General features: G+C 38.8%; 1 protein-coding gene across 4 annotated transcripts in view; it reads left to right on the forward strand.

Moving 5' to 3' along the window:
* Positions 1–1,786: 1,786 nt before the first annotated feature.
* LOC125747797 (arginine-glutamic acid dipeptide repeats protein-like) overlaps positions 1,787–24,325 on the forward strand; it is a 111,590-nt gene continuing 89,051 nt past the window's right edge. For 3 of the 4 annotated variants that reach the window (XM_049023296.1, XM_049023302.1, XM_049023301.1), the window contains exon 1: positions 1,846–2,131. The gene's annotated coding sequence lies outside the window, so the exon portion shown is untranslated. The other variant, XM_049023300.1, reaches the window with a different exon arrangement.

Consider the following 24,325-nt stretch of genomic DNA (forward strand, 5'->3'; position numbering starts at 1 on the left):
GCACTTTTTTTAGGCATTGTCCAGATCCTGAATATTGGAGTTCTTTCTCACTGTCTGTTTCGCACATATGTAAAGAAAGTTTCATAGTTAAATACATCTGGGCTCAGTAAGTGTCTCTGGGACTAATGTCCAACAAACTGAGACTTACTAATAATTAATTTAAAAAAAAGAAAAAATGACAAGGAAATTTATGTTGGAGGGCTAGTTACTTGTTGAATACTACAAAGGTGTTACCCGACTAATAGTGCTTCAAAGGTTAGTAGTCAATACTACAGCCTGTATCATACACTGATGAACGTCCATCACCAAATGTATATATCAGATGTGTTCCGACTTACTGTCTATATTCCCAGTTTCATTAAATTTCAATTCTGTAAATAGCTTATTTTTTCATACTTTGAAAAAAGTATTCTAATGCAGAATATTTTTCTCTGTAATGTAATTACTCACAATGCTCTTCTGTTATTGATCGGGAACTCTGGTATGGCTATTGTTTCCATTTCCTTCTTATCAACTTAAATCGTACTGCTCTAGTTTACATTGTCCCTGCTTATAAAGCAGTTTTCAGTCTTAGCTGTCTTTTATCTACCTCTGATCCTGAAATATCCAGTATTTGCACGCCAACATTCCGAGCAGGGTCGATTTTCACCATTTTAAACTGCAATGTCACAGTCTGACATCTACTATGTCCTTTGCCCCACTTATTGGTTCAGTCTTTTGCTCTGATTTTCTATATGGTCATAGGTGTGACCCTTCTCCCTCCTTATCTCAACATAGATCATCTGTAACTGACTTTCACCAAGTTCTTTTCCCTGATCTAAACACAAGCTCTTTACTTGGATGTTACTGGACTTATGCATAATCTATGTACACAGCATATTGAACGATATGACTGAACACATGGCTATGGTGTTGGTAACCCCTAATTTTAGAATGGGACCATAAGAAGAAGTATATGCTGCAAAAATGAGCCTCACTCTCCACGACAGGGTGTGAAGCTCACAGTTCTCGATGGAGCTCGAAACAGAGAAACTGTTCCTTCAGACTGAGTCAGTGGTGGCATGTCATAAGTATCTTTGGAACATACCTCTAAATGTCCCCAGGGCAGCCCCAGGACATGCTGGTGGGATACGAAATGTTACCTCAGAAAGAGGGACCAGCTGTTTAATACCACCCTACATGAGAGAAGCTCATGTCTTTTATAACACAGGTACAGCATTGGAGCTTACATCAGTTTATTGGGGTCCAACAGTTATTCCATCCCTCCATTTTCCAAACCGCTTATCCAGGGTTCCGGAGCCTATCTTGGAAGCAATGGGCACGAGGCAAGGACCCAGGACGGGGGGCCAGCCCATCATAGGGCACACTCACACACCATTCACTCTCTCTCTCTCACACACACACACACACACCTATGGGCAATTTAGCAACTCCAATTAGGCAACAGTGCTAACCACTGCACCACCATGCCGCCCCTCCAACAGTTATTTCACATTTAATTTAATATTTCTAGATTGTGTTAGAAAATCACGATGCCTAGGGAGATCCCACTCAAACACACAGAGAACACTCCAACTCCACACACATTATAAATATTTGTGTTAGTAGGTTACGATTTTAAAAATACGGAGCTAACATAACTGAGTAAAAGCCGCTGCCACTTAAAATCATTCAGTCAGCTCACTCTTGTTTTTAAATCACGACCTCTTGACCCCATTGGTTGACAATCCAACCCTATGCCACATGAGCGGCCAATTGGAGCCCAGAATACTGGAAAGTGGGTGGAACTTTATATTTTTCACCATTCGTCTCTAAGAGGAGGTGCCTAAAGATTAAGGTGAGAGAACGAAAAATACCGACATTGATGACATTGATATTTACGGATAGCTAACGTCTCTCTCTACACATATAGTTACATATAAGTAAAATACGATTTCATGAGTGGTCGCTAACATTTATTAAAAAAAAAAAAGTGGCACACATACCCCTCCCTTTAACTAGCTAGCTAGCTCAGCATAGTCTCGGCTACTGTGTTAGCTAGCTAGCTACTTCCCTGCCTTTTTGTGCTCTCTGGCTCTGCTTTGTTGCAGATTTATATCAAAAGCACAGATGTGGTAACACAACAGAAAAGGTAAGTCTTAAATTAGAAGTATTTCGGTAGTCGACGTGTTTATATAACTAAATACTAACATTTGACAATTGTGTTGTAAGTTGTGCATATCTCGTTTTACTCCATAGCTACTTAGCTTTCAGGCACGAGTGTTTATTATAATAATAACGCCGGTAACCTCGAAGAGGGCCAAAATAAAGGTAGCCATGTTCTATCGGCACCGCTACCTGACTGCTATTTTTATCATAAAATATGCAAACATTAGTCGGCTTGGTAACTATGACTTAAATTATTTCAGACTATTGTTTATCACTCACAGGCTACCTACCTAGCCAATACAAACTCCTAAAATATGTGAAACTCAACATCACGATCCAATATCGGAAGTTGGTTAAGGACAAAGTTTTTAACTATGGATTTAAAAACTGAAAGATAATATTAGTTAACAAGCACTCCTTATCTACTTTTCTGGATAACAAACTAGAGGATAAACTAAGTGGCTACTTCAAATGAGAAGTCATTCACGTTACCTGTGAGATTACGTTTGAAGGTGTTTGAGAAGATTTGATTTGCAAATGAAACGTTGTCAGTGTTGTTCTTGCAAAAGTTGTGCTTTTGCTTGTTAGAATTTTAAGTAACTACTATGAAATCAGGTCTGGTTTTGAAGTCACAGATTGATGTTTAATAGTCGAGTTTATACATTTTTCTCATGATTACGTGTTCACTGTTCCCTTTAGATGTATTGATTATAACATGCAGGAGGTTAGACATGGTTAAATGTCCGCCATTGGTACTTTAACAATGAAAACAATAAACAATAAGAATGAACCAGCAATTTTATCGTCTTTAAGTGCTTTAGAAAGGTACATGGTGTACACTGGTGTGTCTAACATATTGAACGGATTCTTAATATTAGAGCTTTTGTGTTGGTCACTTGGAGGTCTGTATTGTTTATTTTGAAGAATGGTTTTGGTGACTTCTGATAATTTGACCTTTCGAGAAGGTATGAAGTATGTCATGTCTGTATTTATGCAGCTTAGGTGGAGATGTTCCAAGGCCTCGATTGTAGCCCAAGGCTTCTGTGTGCAAAGTATATTTAGTTGAACACAAAGTCAGAAGTAATGTTATGAGGATTGGCTGGGTTAATGTGGTGGCGGTGTCACATTTTAGGTTTCTCTGTTTGCTTCTTAGCAATTGTTGTAGTTGGCATTCCTTTCTAAACATGATTTTATCCAACTTTCTGTTCACGTACATAGTTTTTTCCCTAAGATTTAAAATGATTTGTTTTTTTGTTTTATTGATTATTATTTTATTTTATGCTAATCTGCTTGCTGCTTTGTTCATTTTGGGGGCGGAAAATCCTGGACAAATGATCGGTGGTTATTCGTTATTGGTGCCTATGTGTGTCTGGTTACATACAGTGGGTTTAACAACCATGCAAGAGCCACACAAATCTAAATATACACATAAGTACACATATATACAATAAGATAAATATAAACATATATACAATAGAATAAGTGCAATTACGATATATGTCAATGGGATTATCAGAATTAAATCAAAACCAATGGTGGATGCCAGTTGGGAGGGTGGAATGCCAGAAATGCTTTTTAGGCCGGGTATTTCAGGAAAGTGCATTGTTGAGATGGGCATCTATTTATAATAGTGATTTTAACATTTGTATCCGGCATTAAATTGCAAATTAATATTTTTTACATTTTCCAAAAGCACAGCGGTTTTAGGAATGCCTCAGGTTTTCATGTTCTCCATGTACACACATTTGTAAGTAATCAAATTTAACAGTATTCATATTTTTGGGCACCTATATTATAAACCTTACCATTGCATGCTGTCAGATTTAATTGATCCACAAGATGACAACTGGAGCATTCATTTACAGGGGACAAGTTAAATCCTAAAAATTATGAAATGTCAATATCAGTTCACGAGATCAGTTTAGTTATATTGTAAATGTGTTTATAATAGCACTCTGTAGCAGTACAGTGGTTCTCCATGTTATGAACTTGGCAATCCTCTCACCTAAAATAAGGAAACATTTGATAGTCTTCTCCGGAACAGCTTATTCAGATCAGTCACAATAAGCCTGGTGACTCTCCCAGGAAGTACAGAAAGTGAGATGGTACATTGTGACCAGTCCATGTTCCAGACCAGTGCGCACGCAGACACCATTTCACCTACACTGGGTATCATTATGTATCTGGCGAAAACCTGCTGACAAACCTGCTCAGAACATAGAGGAAACCTGCATTGTGTGTGTTTCCAGTTCATTCACACAGTTTGGAGATTATGTATGATTTAGTTCATGCATTTTTGAAAATTTGTTTGCTGATCTTATGAGTCATATATACACTAAGTGTTTTTTTTTTGTGAAAAGCTGGTGGTGTGTTCTTGCATACTAGACAAGGTTTTGATAATATGAACCAACTTGTGATGATGACAAAGGAAGCAGATTTGATTTATATAACGTTTAGTATTAATGACCATATTTATTTGTGCAAGGTCATTAACATGTCTTTAATGGGGACATGAATAAAATTACTGTCATCACTTTTTACTTGTTAAGTCATGTTTGAAGAGATTACATAGCGATAGTTTTACGTGTGAGTTTTAATTGTATACATTTTTGCTTGTATTGGTTTGTAAATCTTATATACTGTCTAGCACCATTTTTATTAAATTTGGTGTGTTCGGCATTTTTCTTCTCAGGAGTTTGTCACTTTCTGGGGTTTTTAATTAAGATGAAGAGGAATTTTAATGAGTGTGCTATTGATTTAAGTGCTACACTGTTACATTAAGTTTGTCAACACTTGACTGAGAACACAAAGGGCTAGTAATCTTGTAGATTTACTCCCTTAAAATCAAAACAGTTATTGTTTGAAAAAGACTGTGTGTTCATTTCAAGACACCGGGGTCTTTCAAAAGAAGACAGACTACTATTTTTTTTTAAAAAAAACAACATTTACTTAGTGCAACTAGTCATGACGAGGATTTTCTTTTTTTTATTAAAGTAGAGAACAGCAGATGCAGTGGTTTTATATGGTTTTACCATATGATTGTTTGCATTGTGGAAATTATTGACAAGATCATTTTGTGTTCTCTTGATGTCACTGTGTTGCTACACTATTTTATTTATGAATAGATGTTTTCGCACACAGTTTTTTCTTTTGAGATTTTTTATCCCTAATAAATTAAACATACTCATGCTGTTATAGTCATGCCGCTAGGAATAGGGTTCATGCAAATGGATGGAAGACGTTGTGCGACACAAGTGCTGTCACATTCAGGGTTTTTATTTCCAGACTTCTGCAGTTGCCTGGAGATGTTAATGTTTAGGTTTCTGGATGATCTTTTCATAATCCCTTTTTTATGGCATTTGACTACAAATATGTTCACTGTTGTTTGCTTGCCGACTGGGCTTTGTTTGGGGCTGCTGCTTGTGTGTCATAAAGATTGGTAATGGAGTGGGAATTCATCAAGTAGGTAAAAAAAAAGCTTTGCTCTCAGCTCTAGATTTCTTCTTTTGGTGGTCTTAAGTGTCTGATGTATTTGTGGTTTGTCCATTATTTTCAGCGTTATATGGATGCGAGGTGTTTACTTTTGGACCAGTCATTGTTCCACCTTTTCCTTTGGATATGTTTATGGTTTTTTTTCCCTGCTCTTGAGGTCTGTGCTTGTTGGAGAGAAGAAATGCTATACCTAAAGTCTTTTGCCTCTCTAATACAGATGGCAGCATAAATGGGGTTTGTTATGATTAATGTGCATTGATGGTGGGGCATAGCGAATGTGTTACTGCAGATATATGAGAGGCACACACGCGTACAACCTGTGGGCAATTTTATCAACGCCGCTCCACATAACTGCAAAGCTTTAGGGTGTTTATTAAAGGGGCCCTATTATGCTTTTCTGGTTTTCCCTTTTCGTTAGTGAGTTTTACAGCTTTATGTACGGTCTGAAAAATCTCAAGACGCAAAGTATACACCAAAGGAAGTAACACTCATCATAGAAACCACTATTCTCTAATCTACCTGAAACGCCTCTTCGGAATTCCAGCCCTTGCTTCTGTGACATGATGAGGTCACCTTGTAACACAATCCTTATTGGCTGCCAGCCTGCAAGCTTTCAGCAGACCCCAAGACAGGGCAGAACATGTAGAGCAAGTTGACCAGTTAGGCAAGCTGACCGGTCAGAGCACATTGGTTTCATTGGGGGTAGGCCCTAAATCACTAACAGTCTGTTATAGGTGGAGAGAGTAGAGATATACAGTATGAGAAAAAATTGTGTTTTTGGAACATTGAACCATGTAAATCTATTGTAGTAGAACCCAAAAATCTGAATTATTAACAGTGAAAATGAGCATAATAGGGCCCCTTTAATGCTCAATTTTCTGGTCTTTTCACTCTTTGCTGGTATTAATTGTTCTTGTTTGCTGGAGTACTGTAATGATTTTTCCATTGTTTAACCTAATGTGGCAGTATTAATGAGTACAATTGATGAATGCTGATTGCATTCACATAATGAGCAAAATTTAAAGCATTTTTTCCTAAGCGGTTAAGTTGAATTGGTAAGAGAACCCATACTGTTATTTGACAGCAGGGACAACAGTTAAGAATACGTAATGTGGCATATTTAGAATTGCAAATGCATCAATTTACCATTGTGATTGCATGGTTAATATATATCTCTTTCCATCTAGGTTTGTTGCAAACTATCAAAACCAATTGCAGAAGAACATCCCCAGCTTGTTATAACTGCAGCTGTAACCCTAACTTGTAAGCTAATTATACTGCCAAGCTATTTAAATCCTGTAATTAAGTGAGATAATGGTTGTCAGCAGGCCCCTTGAACTTGAGTGAAAATGCTGCTTGGATGTATTCCACCAAAAATATTAAACAATATCTCTGTCGTCTATTACCATATGCACTGTGTCCACAATTATTAGGCAAATTGTATTGTTCAGCATTAATTTTATTGTTGAACTTTTTTGCCCTTTCGAAAATATTCATGGACCCTTTTTCAACAACTGCCTTGAGCTTTCCATTCATGGAGCAATGAAGCAGCAACCTCATACTTACACATGCTGTTCAAAGAGGGGTATTGTCCTCTCTTTCAGTAAATCTCGCATTTCAGAAGGGCCTACAAGTTTTCAATAGGATTTACGTCAGGTGTGGAAGGGGCCAGGTCATTATTCGATCATGTTTGAGGTTTTTGTTGGCTAGCTAAGCACTAGAGTACCTGGATGCATGCGATAGATAATTGTCCTGCATAAAGACCATGGCCTTCTTGAATGCTGTTGACTTCTTCCTGTACCACTGCTTAAAGAAAGCATCTTCCAGAAACGAGTTCATCCCTTAATGATAGCAGTGCATAGCAGTTTCTTTCCTCCACGTTGCTGGCACCTGACTTGAACTGGTGCCCTGTGTCCATTAGTGATTCAGCCATGAGCTCGTCCAACGAAGAGTCACTTTCATTTCATAGGTCCATAAAACCTTTGAAAAATCTGTCTTCAGGTATTTCTTGACCCAGTCTTGACGTTTCTACTTGTGTGTCTTATTCAGTAGTGGCTGTGTTTCAGCCCACTTTGCTTTGGCTATGTCTCTGAGCATTTGACACCTTATACTTCTGCACTTTTCACAACAAAATGTTTGATTGTCTGGTAGTCATGTCTCTCTATTTTAGCAATTGTCAAGTGTGTCCATCTGAAAGGCATTTTGCAGTTTTTTTTTTACTTTTCAGTGTCTGTTAAATCTCTCATTGGTCCCTTTTACCTGAGGTAATAAAACTGTTTTGATACTATGTTGAAATTACTAGTTCCAACTAAATTGTTAATTTTTACATTTAGCTCACTGGTTTCATATTTCTAGTTAACATGGTAGCTCAATGAGTAACACTGTGGCCTCACAGTAGAGATGTAGAGGTTAAATTTCTGCCGTGACTATTTATGTATGATGACTGTGCAGGTTTTGTTTTGTTTTTCTTTTTTTTTTTTTGCAAAAAAAGTCTGTTTGGGTGAATTCATATGTCTAAATTTCCAGGTGTGTGTGTGCGTGCGCGTGTCTTGCCCTGTGCTGCCTGGGAAGGCTTCAAGCTTCCTGTAGCCCTGTACTGGATAATTGGCTATGGAAGATTTAGCTTTTAGTTCATGTCATGAAAGGAAAGACTCATCCCTGGAAAAAGAACAAGCCTCACTGAAAAAAGCCAATTGACGCCGAATGATACAGTGAAGTTTTTTTCAGCTTTGGGGATGTAGTTTCTGTCTTAACATCACACAGGTCATTCATCCATGTTCAGCTCTGAAATACATGTTTATACACCTTTGTTCTTGGCCATCCGGAAGCATGGATGCTTAGGTAAGCTAAAATATGTCTGGCTCACAGATGGACTTTGACATTGACCGGTTTGCACCTTACATTTATAAAAGCATTACATTTATAATGTGCAGCTTGCCCAGGGAACATCAGCAGCCAGTTGACCTTGGACCCCCAAAGGTTTTCTTATTTTTTGTCTCCGTACTGTGGAGTTTCAGGTTCCTGTCCCTCATGGTCTTGTAGCATTTTTCTGCTTCTGTTTTTCCTGTAGTTTCGCTTTTATGTAAACATATTGCATTGTTGGGCACTGTTGGTAAGTACCTTGGGTTGGTTGTGTTGTGAAAGGTGCTATATGCAGATCGATTGGATTGAAGTGAAGTACAGGCACTGCTATACCCTCTTCACTAGTGAGGTAATGTTGAGACTCCATAAACGGTCCTGAGAGATGGATTCCAAGGAACCTGCATCTGTGCCACCACACTAATGTTTGTGGGCTGAATGTGCAGTGCATCTCTATATTCTGAAATCCATAAATAACTCTTTTTGTTTGCCTTGTGTTACTGCTCAGGTTGTTGGTGGCACACCACCTTATCGGCTTCTGTACCTCTTCCCTGTAGGCTGCCTCATCGTTGTCAGAACCTATGCTGTCTGTAAATTACATGATGGTGTTGACATTATGGATGAATATGAATGAAGAGTGAGCACACAGTCTTCTGGAACCTCAGTGTTCAGGATTATAGTGGGAAAAATATGGACACCTAATCTCACAGTCTGGGATCTAGTTTTATGGTGATGTACTGTGACCTAGGTTGATATATTCATCAGTGGCAGATGATGATTTTAAAAATGAGGGAAGCACAGTGTCGACAGTTGGCAGTGTAACAGCGAAGTATCTTTTTCTTATTGGAGACAGTCAGCTACTTGTATGTTAATTCTGCTCTCCATCAAAAGACCTCTTTAGAATGAAGTGAAAAACATTAGCTGCAGTGTCTGCGACTTTGTTTCAAAGCTACTGGCTCAGCATGAACACACAGCTTAGCAAGCTAACTGCCGTATTAAGCTACTAAGAATTGCTTGACCTGAAAATTAAACAATCAGTCAAATTCAACTCAATGACAATGAAAATTTACAATATTTACAAATGCCACTGGTGAAAGAATACATACAAAACAATGAACTTGCCACTCTGGGTTGCAGTGAAATGCTTTTTCCACCTAACGTGACTGAATTAATACTGTTAGCCAGCGCCACCAGTATGTGAAACTTGTCGGTTGTGAGCATTAATGGTAGTTTTGATAATGGTACATTTGCCAATCACCATGCAAAGAAGCCTGATCTCCAGGTGGGTTTAAAATATCTTACTGCATATCTAACTGTCCAGTCAACATTGGCAGATATCAAAATAAGCTATACTTGAAGCTCCTGTAGACTCCCACCTTCTATGGGTTGTGTGAACCCCGGTATCAAAGGGGTAAACATAAATGTTGCAAACAACTCCTGTGAATCAGTCAGCGCCATAGTTCAAATAGTAAGATTATCCTTTTAATTGCAGAATAAAATTAATTTGCATTGATACGTTGACTAATTTCTTTGTTAAAATGTGCTGAAAATGTTTACAAAGTACTAATGCACAAACTGAAAGCATTTAATCAAGTTTTATGTTGAAAACCGCAAATAAAATTAGCAGCGCACTGCACGTTTTGTTCGTATAAACATTCAAATGATAACCAATAAATTATTGAGGCAGACTTTTTTTCCCCCCCCCCAGCATCAACTTTCACCTGGTTGTGCAGGTTTGGGATTTCAGTCTTGGAAAAGGATGTGATGGCAACCTTTATCAGCCTTATAAAGCCAGACCTCTCTGATCTGAAACGTCGTCCTTTCCTTTGTGATGTAATGCTAAATGGCTTCAGTGAGGTCTTGAGCATTTTTTCACGTGGGCGTATAAACAGCCTGTCTTTTAAATGCATGGTGTCTGTGTAACTGTAGATGAGGACAAGGGGATAGTTGCATTACTGCATCTCCCAGATGCCTGCCCACTCTGTTAACTAGGGAATAGCAAATGTATTTATTATTATTTTATATTATTACCTCCTCTTTTGCTCTCTGTCTCTCTCTCTCTCACACACACACACGCATGCACACAATCTGTCTTCTGTGTTGCATTTGAGTATACACAATAACCACATGCAAAATTTACATAAAACAAATGAGTCATAACTGGACAGTGATGGTAATTGCAGTGAGCCCAACGGCTGACATAAATACAGAGGACTATAAAGTTTTTCCTGCTGGAACACTTGCAACTAGTTCGACTGTGGAAGAAGTCAGGGGTCAAAGCCATTATTATTGTTATAGATGATATGTTACTGTTATGCTTGCTAAATGCATAAAAGGGTGATGGGCTAGCCTAGATCTCTTCTGTCCTTTGAAATGAATTAAAGTACAATAGCCTTCTTGATCTTTTATACATGACATTACTTTCTTGGGCTACAAAAACACTAAGAGCAGATATGTTTTTTTTAAATGCAAAAGTTACCTGGTTAAACATTCATGTGCATTGCTCCAGTGGATTAAATGAGCCTGTAAGGAAGAATTTCTGAGTGAGGGCGCTAAGGATGAGTTATTCGGCGTAAATCAAGTGTAAAGGGAAGAGTCGAGTCTGCCTGTGCATGTTGTGTTCTAAAAGTCTTGGTATAATATAGGTTAATTTGTAGGTCATGTCAGAATATCGGTTTAATGCTAAAGAGGGCAAATGAAATGGCAGTTTTCCCCAATGTTCGATTCCCTCTGACAGCAAAGTAGGATAATTGACTCAAGACTTTGTAAGAGTTCAACTATTTACTGAACTTCAGACAAATAAAAATAATGCTGTTGCATTGTAGTTATGCTGGAAAATCGACTCAGAAGGAAATGAACTGGTCTAAACAGTGTTCTGTTTCACAGATATGCAAATATAAACATACCCAACTTATCCTTAATAGCAAATGGCCATTCAGCTAGCTATAACGCTGATGCAAAAATATTGTTTCACCACTGACAATGTGTAGTGTTTTTACAAGAGCAAGTAACACTGAGCGCTTCAGTTTGCATTATTGACTAGCTGTTAGCAAATTAGATAAACCATGATATTTTCCTTCATTCTGAAGTGTCGACATCATGCATTGACCTAAGTTAACTTAACTTGCATTTGCTATAAAGTAGTGGGTGGTGGCCATGGGATTTGAAGTGTTGGCCACTTTGTCAGCAGTTTCTCTTTCTGCACGTTCTGCCATCTTCAGTCAAGAATTCCTCAGCATTCTTATAAAGAACAATGCAATCACACTTTAGACTTTAGTCGTCTTAGAGGCTAGTCAAGCAAGGTTTTAATGATAATTAAAATTTGAAATTCTGGTGCTAACTTTCGGGAATTTTACCATGATTTACTGTGAAACCAGTGACCGTTTCATCCCTATACAGTAGTTTATGTAGGAAAAAGAAGTCCAGTCATTCTAAATGTGTGTAGTCTTGGAGTTCTGATGTTGCTCCTGCAGGCTGAGGATGCATACTAGTATCTGTATTGGGTCTGACACTGCACTCATGTACTTGTCCTTCTGACAGAACGCCAATGCCTGTAACCAACTGCATAATGATCTGTAACGGAATGACACATCAGCGATATCTTGCAAAATAAATGGCAGAAAATGTCTGCAGCGTAGAAATACTACGGGGTTCACAAAAACCGAAGTATTGTCAACTTCAATCTTTGTTCTACTGAACTATGAAAAGGAGTTTTGAAAATGGGAACATACACTGTAGTACTCTAATTACGCCTAACCATCTAAAAACTAAATATAAGGCCCTGATAAAATTGCCTGAAGCAGCACTCTGCAGCATCCTGACTTGAAACAGACTCTGGCCCCTGTGCAGTGAAAATAACACACTTACGCAGGACATTGTTCTTAACAGGAAAGCATGATGTCAGTGGTGGTATGCGAGAGTATACTACTTTTTGAGGTGGTACATATGAACCACTGTTTTTAAATGGTTTTGTTCTCCCCACGATGTTTTGAAGTGATTAAATCCATAACTGAGAATCACTTCTAAACAGCCTGCCATTTTGTTGAGTGAATTGTTTTTTAGGAGGATGCTTGGTGACATGGGCTTGTGAGTTGTGTGTTTCGGGCTGGTCTGTATCCTGGCTTTGCCTCGCTTTGGTTTTGTCATTATGCCACCTGCGTTGTCTTCCTGTTAGCGTAGCAGTGCACACAGATTCTGGTGAGGAATGGAGTTTAACTTGTTTGAAACAAGCTGAAAACCGGTTTCTTGGATATTGGAGAAGCTCCTGATGACTATAATAGTTTATGCATTTTGTTTAGGTAAAGAAATTTGAAACTAACCACAGGAAAACAATGGAAAATTTACGGAGTATCTCTTCATAGAATGCAAATCCTATATCCATGCATGCTGCCTATCAATTAAATTTTTAACGAGTGTGTTTTTATATAACAAGCCCTTGCAATCTACTTTCACTGGTGGGTCGACTGCAGTTGCAGTGTTGATGAGCCTGGGACGATGTTGGCTCAAAGCCACAAGCCTTGCAGGACCCATATGTAAAGCATGCTTTTAGCGTGCTGTTTGCCCGGTAACGCGCGTTTGCTGTGCTGACCATAAGGGAGATTACATTTGCAAACGTGAAGGGGATAAGAGGCTGGACTGAGATGAATGCAGGTGCAGGGGTTGTTGTTTTCAAGAAATTGCTAGTGTTCTGTACTAAGGCAGACTTCTGGGTGCTAGGGTGGAGCCCTGACTTCCTGTTGGGGTCTGTCTCCCTGAGAGCAAACACAGCCAGCAGATCCTCTTGTTCTTCCCTTCGCTCACTTTTGAGTGCAGGGCGAGGGCCTGAAAAGGGCCCCTGCTGGGTGGCTTTATTAGTCTCCAGCCGTGGGCAGTGCAGATTGCAATGTCTGCTGCCGGCACAGTACTGACATCCCTGCAGTCATGCAGTTACAGTAAGCTTAAATCTTAATTAGCCCTATTAGTGAAGCAGGGTGATGTGGTGCTTCAGCAATAAAAGGCTTTTATTGTAACAGGATATTTGATCTGAGGCCAGCCTGAAGCAGGGAGATAAGCATGTTTACCATTTGACCTGTGATGGTAATGGAACCTGTGTGGTGTTGATGACTGTTGGTTTATTTTCCTATGTGGTGTAATTGTTCAGGGAAAAAAAATGTACTTCAGTGGTAACATTAAGCCTTCTAAGGATATTGATGTGTTAATAAACACACGCATGTATATAATTTGCATCTCATTGTAAATTACCCCCATATTGCATCTTAGTGTTTAACATTATAGCTTCCTATGGTTGTTAATGAATCTTAAGAACAGCGTGGTGTGGTGGCGGTGTGCTTTCCGAAATAATGCAGTGAAGGATGGCTGCTGCAGCAAATATTTATCGTGGAAAAACTGGTCACTGTGAATCACTTAATTATACATCTTTAAGCTAAATAGTCTAGTTTATGACTGCTGCCATTTTCCTCAGCCAGAGGTAAGTACAGAGTCTCATCTTCTCTGATAATTCATTATTTGTGAAAGTGGAACAATGGTTATTTGTAAGAAAATAGATTTTTGTTTTTCTGGAGATGTGTTGTCATTTAATAAATAAAATGCTGCTTACTGTAATGATTGGATTTGGCCAAATGAGCAAATTTTGTCTTTTTAAAACGTGAATAGTGTTTCGATTTCTTCCCATTACCCTGTTTCCATGGCTGTGCTACAATACCAATTAAGAGGTTTTAATATAGGCAGGCTGTGCAGTGAAGCGTGCAGTGAAGCATGCAGTGTGTGCTCCCCAGAGGTGCTGATTATACAGGAGGGATATCAAACCATGAATCATTTACACTACCTTTAGAAGCTTGGATTGCACGTTTAATTAAAGATTATTGCACTTCTTTAAAGACTTGAAATGATCTCTATATGCAGATATGTATTATCGTTTGTATGCACAGTATGTGTATATATAATATATAAGTAGCGAGATTTAAAAAGGCAGTCGTGATGAGTCTTTTTTTTTTTTCTCTTCTGACTGTTGGCAAGACTTCAGAGGCAGAAATATATTCTTTGAAGCACCTGCTTTTTCCTTGGTGGTGTAATTATTTTGTTGCACTTTATTTTGCTCAAGCTGAAATTCATTGATGTGAACAAAGATGTCAGGATAATTTAATGACGTCGACACCCAGCCGTGTATTTCTTTGTGCCACTCCCAGGATTTTATTTTGCTGGCCATTCACAGGAAATAGTGTTTGATGGAAATGCTGTAGTTTATGTACTTGAAAGATGAGCTTTAGAAAAAAGAATAAGGCGTTCCTGCCTGTAGAGAACGCTAAAGGTTATTCTTGCAATAAGGAAGGACGTACTACTAATAAGAGGCTATTCGATACTAAATATGTCTTCTACCTGCAGTCTGCCGCCTTAGAGTGCTGGCAAGAGTTTATCAAAATGGTATGTTATATTACTCGTTAGTTGAAAGGAATACAAAATGGCAGCAAAAAAAAATTCTTAACCGCTAGTGTGTTGGTGGTTTTGTGTGGTTGTTACATAAATTGTTATAATGGGGTTGTTTTATGTATAGCAGGGTATGTTGGTATGTTTTTTTTTTTTTTTTTTTTTTTTTTTTTTTTTTTTATATCTGTTGTTCTCTGGCATAATTAAATGTGTTTCATCCACCCATCTGCAGGCTGCTTCTTCTGCTATGGGTTACATTGACAGCCTGCTGACTTTCTTTTGCAAAGCCACAGACTATAGCTCCATCTGGGGGATCCCCAAGCATTCCCAAGATAGTGGGGAGGTATAATCCCTCAAGCGTATCCTGTGTTTGCCCTAGGGCCTCAGCCCGATGGGACAGGCCCAGAGCAGATGCCTTATGAGGTGACCCAACTACCTCCTCTCAATCTGAAGGACCAGAGGCTCTGTTTCAGCGTCCCTTGAGATTTCAGATAATCTCTCCCTCTCATATAGAGTGAACATGGTATCTAATTGGGATAAACTAAATTTTGGCCTTTTATATTGAGACCTTTCTTCGTTTGGTCATTACCCAGAGTTCATTGCTATGGGTGAGGAAAGGGGCATAGATTAGTTGGTAAACTATGCAAAACTGTAGCCAGTGAACCTGTTAGTCTTATATTCTCTCTTAGTGTCTCTGAGCAATATCCCATGGTACTACAACTTATTCACTAAAGACAAAATTTCGCCCTCGTGTTGAAAGGAGTGCAACCTACTAGTGGTGTAAATACCTAACGGTGAAAAAAGTTCACGGTTCAGTACAAACGTCGGTTTTGGCTTCCCGGTTTGGTGCAATCTTGATACAACAGAAAACAGAATTTCTATTGAAATTGAATTATTTTTTTATTTTTTTAAAGTGTCAACACAAATGCTTTTTGGAACAGCTGCAATGTGTCTGTTACATGCCTGCATTACCAAACCCTAAGAGACGATTGTTTTCAGCTACCTATGTGCATGTTTAGTATAACCGAGATGATAGACGGTCTTTGTCTAATCAGCTCCTCTCTCTCTAGTGCTGGTGTACTGTCTTGGGAAAACGAAATGTTCCCATACTGCTGAAAATAACTGATTGGTAGCCAGTATTAGCCATAACCAACACATGGTGAAGATGAGTTATTTAGTATATTGTTGAACGACTTGTGAATTTTTGTCCTGCCCATGTCAATAAATGTTTGTTTCATTGTGTGTACCGAACCAAAAATAATGTACCGAATTGTATAATAGTAATACATGTACCAGGGCATGGCGAAATGACCTTAAATCCGTATCACGATTACTTGAACATTTTACCTCGATTACGATTAATAAACGGTTATCTGTATGAATGTCTGTCACTGTCTGAATGTTTGTTTGTCTGTCTGATACTTGCATACTACCGTAAAATTATGTTTGTTCCTAGCTTGTCTGGCCTCTGCATGCATATACACAACTACAGGTGATTTGGGGAGAACTGAATTTTTGATGGATAGAATGAGATGTTGATACATTGTTCACACACAGCTGTGTTTCATCCTTTTATGAATGTGCGACAATGTAGCAGTAATTGGTCTGGTCACATCCCATCCAACAAGATACCAATTTCCTTGGTGCTTTCACTGTTGCCCCCATCAGAATGTTACAGTGCTACCCTTAAACCCACTGAAAGTCATTTAAAAAGTCTTTAGTTTTATCTGTAGGAGACTAAGTGATGCTGATAGTGAATCAGTCAACTTTCTAATGAGGTGTTGATACCAGTGTAATACTTTTGAATGCTTGTTCACACCTCTCCAGATGTGCCTGATTTTGTTTACATCAGTCTGAACACTAATTCCAACAGTATGCAGTCGCATATTAACAAATGTTACACACAGCCAAGTATCATGGAGAATGTCAAGGGCAGAAATGTTGGGTTAAAGTGCTGAGCCTCAGATCAGATGTAACATAGCAACACATATGTGAACACTGACTTGTCCAGCATCTCCATTTGAAACCAAGTACATTTTAAAGTTGGTCCACCGTTTATAATACCTGAGAAGGCTTTCCTTTAGATCAATTGGAAGGGCCCCCCATAGGGCTGATATTTGACCTGCCCCCCGCCATGCACACACACACCCTGTTTCGTCTCTGAGTGTCATTTTCATTTGGTTGGTTTAACTATTAGGCAGGATGCACAGAGAAACCTCACAAAAGGCCCAAACCTCTCCACTGACAATAACTGAAGTATTCTAGATATGCATCGTCAGATTTTCTGTTTTGATTGTTTAGACCTGTGTTGCTTTGCCATTACATTTTGTTTCAGTAATGTTAGCAGCTAGAATTTTCTCCATAGTTCCTCCAGGTATACAAGCATTAATCTGGCAACTTTCCTAGTTTTAGCGCAATAGATTCTGTGCGTAGTGCCTGATTGTTTTACACATAATGTAATGAATTTTACCATCAAGGTGCACGGGCATATCATGTGTTCACATTATTTTGTATATCTCTAAAAGTTGCTGCTTGGAAATAGTCTTGCCTCTACTTAATACCCCTCATGTAGTTCTCTTGCCCCCCCCCCAAAACATACTCTTGCACCCCCTCTTCAATTCCTTTGTACTCCACCAGGGGGGCGAACTCCACCGTTTGCTGCCATTCATTTGCTGCCGTTTGCTGGTGTGTTTGCTGCCATTCAGGTTGGAAATTGATGTTATGTGGTCAGGTCCCTTTTTGCGGGTTTGTGTGGCCTGCCACTGAACTTGCTCAGACCTTTCGACTTCGATATGGTTGACCAGAGCAGCTATAGCATGGCAAAAATGTGCCGAACTGACTTGGCGGAAAAATGGCATCACGTGTTGGTGCCAGGTTGAAAGTCACTAATCTCTTCGGTATGACCGCCCAGTCTGCTGCCTGTATATATTTCTGGAGGTTGCTTGACTATGTGCTTAATTATATCGATGTGACAGCAGTGGGTGTGGTTTAATCAGCGAATTCCTATAATTAATTGGAATGTCCAAATATTTTTGGCCGCCGTATAGCGTAACTAAGCATTGATACTTTCTGACCAAGCCTCACAGCTTCATTTATATCTGACTGTGGGTGTTGGTGACCAGGTGATCTCTCTGGCGAGGTATGAAAGCTCAGAACAGAAAGCTGCTCATTTTCTGTCTATTCCTTTGGGAAGTGACTAAGCTTTGATGGCTGCTGTGGCTGCATGTTTGGTCAAAACCTGGCTATCATGTACTGTATAATGTTGCAATGACTAAGGTAAAACTGCTTCCAGGTGGTTGTATTTTTTTATATTTTAAAAAGCAATGAAAGGAATTTGCTTTAGACTGATTTTGGAAAAGGTGCAGCCTTGCTGATGTGCATCGTTCCTGGGGGTAATTGGCTTTGACATCTGCTAATAATGGCAAGGATACTGATTCCTCAGCTTGCGTGAGCTGCATAATCCTGGCTAATGCCTGAAGGATTCTGCTTTAGTCAATGTGTTTTCAGCAAGCAAAACAACACTTTATATAATTTTACTCTACCTGGCAGTTTATTAAAGGAAGAGCTTTATTCTTGAACTATACATTTGGTTTCTGTCGCACCAAAACTGTCATAGTGGACAAAAGTGTCCACAGGTGGTGCATAATGTCTGTGTGCTGTACACATTTTCAGTGCTTTTGACACTAATGGGTGGAGGAGGTAACGAAATTGACAGGTGAAATAGGTGGGTTTAAAAAGTCGGGGGGGGGGGGGGGGGGGGCTCTTGAGGGAAAGGCGAAGAGAAATGGAGGCGTTTGTGAGAGAAGTGGGGAGTGAAATGGTTTTGAGATGGGCAGAAGGGATGAGAATGGGTGTATTTAGGTGAAGTGAAAGGCTTGGGGAGGGAGAGAGCCAGAAAGCAGTGTGTGAATTAAGGTGCTTATAAACTGTCCAGGACATCACTCATGTAAATCGATTATTTGTTCCTCTTACAGAGGATACATACAGATATCTAGATACAGTGCCTTATTTAATATAGTTGCACAGCTGCAGCAGGAAGGTGTTTGAAGCTTCAGCATTGTGTTCATTGCTGGGATACTCGCCAAAGGTGAGGTAAGGGTTAGCTTCGCACATTAGCAGAGCGATCTTGACACCTGCTTTAGTGCTTCAGTTTGAATCACTGAAACTGTTGGATCTTAACAATGAACTGTAAATGGCAAAGGCTGCAGATGGAGTCAAAGGAAAATAATTAGTGAAAGGAAAGTAATTAGCTAGTGTGGCCCTCTTTTCCTTAAATTTGGGAGTGAACATTGAGGATGAATGTTTGCTTAGAGCTGCCTGGGTATGCAATATGGTGACTGAATGCTTGAATGAAGTGGTGGATTTCTCAGTGAGATGTAATTTATTTATTTATATATACATACACACACACACACACACACACACTCACACGCATGCACATACACACACTGATCAGCCATAACATTAGAACCACTGTGAATAATTATGTGAAGAATAACCAACAAGAGAATAACATGGATTGTCTGATTACAGCCTGTCATTATGTATTAGGCAAAGGAACAGTCAATTCTTGAAGTTGATGTGTTGAAAGCAGGAAAAATGGGCAAGTGTAAGGATCTGAGTATCTTTGACAAGGGCCAAATTGTGATGGCTAGACTGGGTCAAATCATCTCATCATAGGGACGAAACGATTACTGGTTTCATGGTAAACCACAGTAAAATTCCCTACTGTTACTATTACTGTTTATAATTTGAATTATGTTTAAAAACGTGGTTGGTTACTGTGCTTTGGAAAAAAACTCACGTGAAATACTGCCCAGCGTCAACCAAAGTTAACAGTGGTTTCCCGGACACCAATGCACATGCGCAGCATGCATTGCAGATTTGTTTTGTTAGTGAAAGCGTAGCAAAAAGCAGTGACTGCTCAGGAGATTTTTAATGTTAACGCCAGGGCTGCCATGATTGGTCGACGTAGTCCATGATGTCGACGCTGAAGATGCGTTCGGCATCAATATTTTAAGTCGACCCTTTTTTTAAATTATTATTTTAATTAAGTTTACCATTACGATTTCTAAAACGCTTCAGATTAACATAACAAATGTTTCTGTTTAATATCATAACGTAATTATGGGAGTAATTCAAATTAGCACGAACAAAAAGGTGCTTTTACACTGTGAAGTGTTCGATGGCATACTACAGGGGCACCAGCACTATGCATGAGTGCCTGAAGAGAAAATGCACAGGCGCTATTCTGGACCGTCAGAATAAGCAAAATCATTCTAAGTGTTATCTATTCATGTTTATTAAATTACTGTTACTGCAGATAGCTTTTTAATATCTTCTGTCCTTGTAGCTGCTAAATACAATCATTATTAAAATCATAAAGTTGTCTGTCTGCTACCTCAGAATCTCCATTGAATAAGACTTTGAGAAAATGTTTCGGCTAAAATCTGGGTTTATTCTATGTGGATTGGGGGTGCCAGTCTGTGTTCATGCGCGTTCGGCTTGTTGGGACCAGTGTTGTTATGCTAAACTAAAACAAATGAAAGCGGACGCAAAATAATACGCAGACTAGAATAAGAATGAACTATATTTACAACATTGTTTTACCTTGTTTATCCACAATATCTCCTCTTAAAAGATGTTGTGGTTGCTCTGTTGTCCCTTTCTTGACTTCAATGCTTATCGCTTCCATATGATTTACCAAAACAGTCGCATGTGGCATGCTCTGCAAACCGAATTTAATAAGCATAAGGATACACTGAATTTATACAGATTACTCACATGGCATCTCTTCAGCTCATTAGTTTTGGGCTTTTTCCTGTTGCCCTATTACGTCACAGACGTAATAAAATCAGTAATGGGTGTGAGGACAAATGAAGTAATACAAGCTTTAATTGCAATCTAGTTGGAAGAACAGATGCAACAAGATCAGGATAGCATAACAAGAAATAGTGTTTTGTATAATACACAGCATGGTATTGCACATTTTTCACATATCACAATGTGATTTGTTGTAATAAATATTGGGGTATTTATGAAACAAAAAAGGAGTTTCTCACAAACCCATCTAGGAGAGATTTAAACTGCAAGGATGAAAATGATTGATTGATTTTCTCGGAGAACGCATGCAGTGCTCAGGCAAAAGCAGGAGAGGTAAACTTTTAAACCGATTTTTAAACATACACCAGATAATCACGAAAAGGAATAATCATTAAAAATGCAAAACATGGTAATTTTTTTTCCCTATGACACAGTAAAAAAATGTTTTAGCAAGATTTAAACTCCCTGCACTATAATTTCCATACTGAACTTAAGGTAAGAAAAAGCCTGATTTTTAGTCTATCCAATTCACGTAAGAATTGGATGTACATAACATGCGATGTTGGTATTAATATTACACGTTGTCCAATCCTGCTACATTCATTTTTCAAATTCAGTACAAAATACCCTGCCTTGCATTGTGATGTCATTTGGCACCAGTACTTTGAAGTACCATACTCTTTTGAAGTACCAAAAGTACGGTACCTGCTGTGGTGGAAAAGCGCCCTTTAGTTGAGTAGTGATTTGAACAGGTTTACAGCTCTGTACATTTCATGTTTTTCTTTTCTTCTTTTCTCCAAACAAGACGCATGCCATTCCTTGTGGGCTATGGTGTTACCCGAAGGCAGACAACATTGTCGTTTAGTGCTGGAGTGTGCCAACATGGTGACATCTCCTGTACTCCAAGCTGCTTCTGTTACTTCCGGGTCAAAGCCCAGGAAGAAACTGGAGCATGCGCAGACCATCTAGGCCGGTTCGAGTCCGATCGAACGTATATACATGCAGGAGTAAATCGACTCTCAATTGCATTATCTGGGTGTCTTAGTCCTTCTGAGAGAAATTTCATTTAGTACGATTTTAGTCACACTTGCATGTTTACATGTACTTTAAAAGTCCAGTTTTAGCCGGACTAACACAATAATTTGATTTTCCTAGTGTGCATGTAAACGTACTGACTGATGCATGTGTGGGAGCGAAGGCTAGTCTGTCTGGTCCGATCGCACAGGAGATCCCACCTCACAACTTACAGGACTTAAAGGATCTGCTGCTAACACCTTGATACCAGATACCACAGGACACCTTCAGAGGTCTTGTGGAGTCCATGCCTCAGCGGGTCAGGGCTGCTATGGTGGCATGAGGGGGACCTACACAATATTAGGCAGGTGGTGTTAAACATTCTGAATAAATACATTTTTAAACTGGTATTGGTGTGCCAAATTCATTGCCTGTATTTAACATGTACTTGATTAAAAATTCCAATTAGTGCAGAATTCAATTGAAATGAGATGCAGACAAATTCCGAACAACCTACAGCTTGTCCAGTCATTTGAAACCCCAAGTTTCCGTTGCAGAAGCTCTTGATTTACTGATGGTTAACCATGTTTAAAACGATAGCTGTTGCTATCTGACATTCATGCTGTTGATAGTATTGTACTGCCGCTGGGTGCAATCCTTGTTTACATTTTTGTAATTAAGTACACCTATCTGCACTCTAGTACTGTAATCGCACATCTGGAATGAGATTATGGACTTGAAATTGGTCCCAGTTCTCTATATTTTCTTTCCATGTCTTGGTTGAATTTTTTTTAAAAAAGCCTTCCATTTCTTAGCAACAATTATTTATATTGAATATTCACGGAGTAGAGTAGTAGACCTGCAGGTTTATTCTGGATTGTTTGCATAGACTTTTGAGTGTCAGGTTTTGTCAGCTTCAGTCATAGCATGTGGGGTAAAATTCAGTGCAGTAATTGAGATTTAATGAAAATTCTCCAAAAAAAACCCCATCTCAAATCCCTGAAAGGGATCCATCTGGTCTTTCGATATTAACATTTTTTCCCATGAAGCTTACAGAATATGACAAAGTACCATGTATAGCAAATATAAAAACTGACTTGAAGGAGAATATGCCCAGGCTGGGACTATGGCTTGTCAAATTAGCGGGAATGAAAAATATATACCAGCGTGCAAAGTCAAAAAGCAGTATTTCTTAAATTCTGGTGAATCAGAAATGAGAAATTATTTTCAATTATGTTTTATATGGTCTTTTCTACTGACCTCGCATGGAAGTCCCAGTATGCTCAGTAAATACTTAGCAATGGTGTAAGTGGACTTGAAATTAATGAACAGAACAGACTAGACACAACTATTGTTAAGGTCATGGTAGTTTAGAAAATCTGTCAACTTTTGGAATCTGGAGAATACTTAGCTTTTCACCTCCAGTCTTTAATTACAATCTGCTCTGCCTGTAATGGCAGTATGTCTGACAGGACCTTGGTGTGAGACCAACTCTCCCCTAGGAGCTGAGCAAATTAGGTGTCAGGTGTAGTTGTGTGGAGGTGTTTGATGAGCTCTAGGGGTCATGGAAGGGAAGGTGATACTTGAGGAGATTTAAAAAAACGAACAGCAAATGGGAATTAACATGGCTTAATTTTTATGTGCGTGAGGTGGTGCTAGAAAGTTTGTGAACTTATGACAAACTATGGAACTACAAAATGTTGACATTTCTGACAGTAATAACATGTTGATATTTGACAGTAATAAATGGCAGCATTTTATAAGCCAAATGTTTATAGTGATTTAAATAAATAATATTTTAGTCATTACCAGTCATTTACAGACCCACTACTGTGCATTGTATGTTTTTGCCATGTAGTTGTTTTTGCCATCTTTCTGATACCTTTACTTCATGCATTTCCAGTTCTCCACAGTACTGATAACACCAAGCCATTAGTCTTGTGGTTTTTCTCTTCCATCGTCAGCAGGACCAATGAGTTCATTGGCACTAGAATGTAGCAGCACCTTCTATAGCTTTAGAAACTACTGCTTTTCTCTCCTCACGTTTTCTTCTTTGGGCCACAAACAGTCCCTTCGATTTTACCCTCTTCCAAGGGCTTCCTGTTTGTTTAGCCTTAATGAGGTTGTAACATTTTCCCTGCTCATGGTTATCTTGAAATAAAAATACAGTCCCTAAGGAGGAGTCTGTGGAATTTGTGGAGTTGCATCTTGTCTTTTTCCTTCACACAATCTGCTTCTCCCAGCCTAACCTTTTACCTGCCTCTCTTAGCACGGTTAAGAACATTTCCTTTGGAAATTAGAGACTGACAGGTCTTGATCAGAATATTATTCCCAGCCTTATCCAAGTTTTTGGTACTGTTTCATACATATACTGTGTATCATATACTGGCAGATCCAGATTATTTTCAGGGGATGGACACGGGTGATGACAAATCACTAACATACTGGAAGGAACACCATATATTCTTCAGCGACATAATGTATATAATATGGCCATGATGTTTAGGTAGAATTGTCATAGGAAATAGTATTTCAATTTCTTTATTAATCTTTAACTAAAAACAAA

The sequence above is a fragment of the Brienomyrus brachyistius genome, chromosome 8, assembly GCF_023856365.1.
Source record: "Brienomyrus brachyistius isolate T26 chromosome 8, BBRACH_0.4, whole genome shotgun sequence".
Classification (NCBI taxonomy): Eukaryota; Metazoa; Chordata; class Actinopteri; order Osteoglossiformes; family Mormyridae; genus Brienomyrus; species Brienomyrus brachyistius.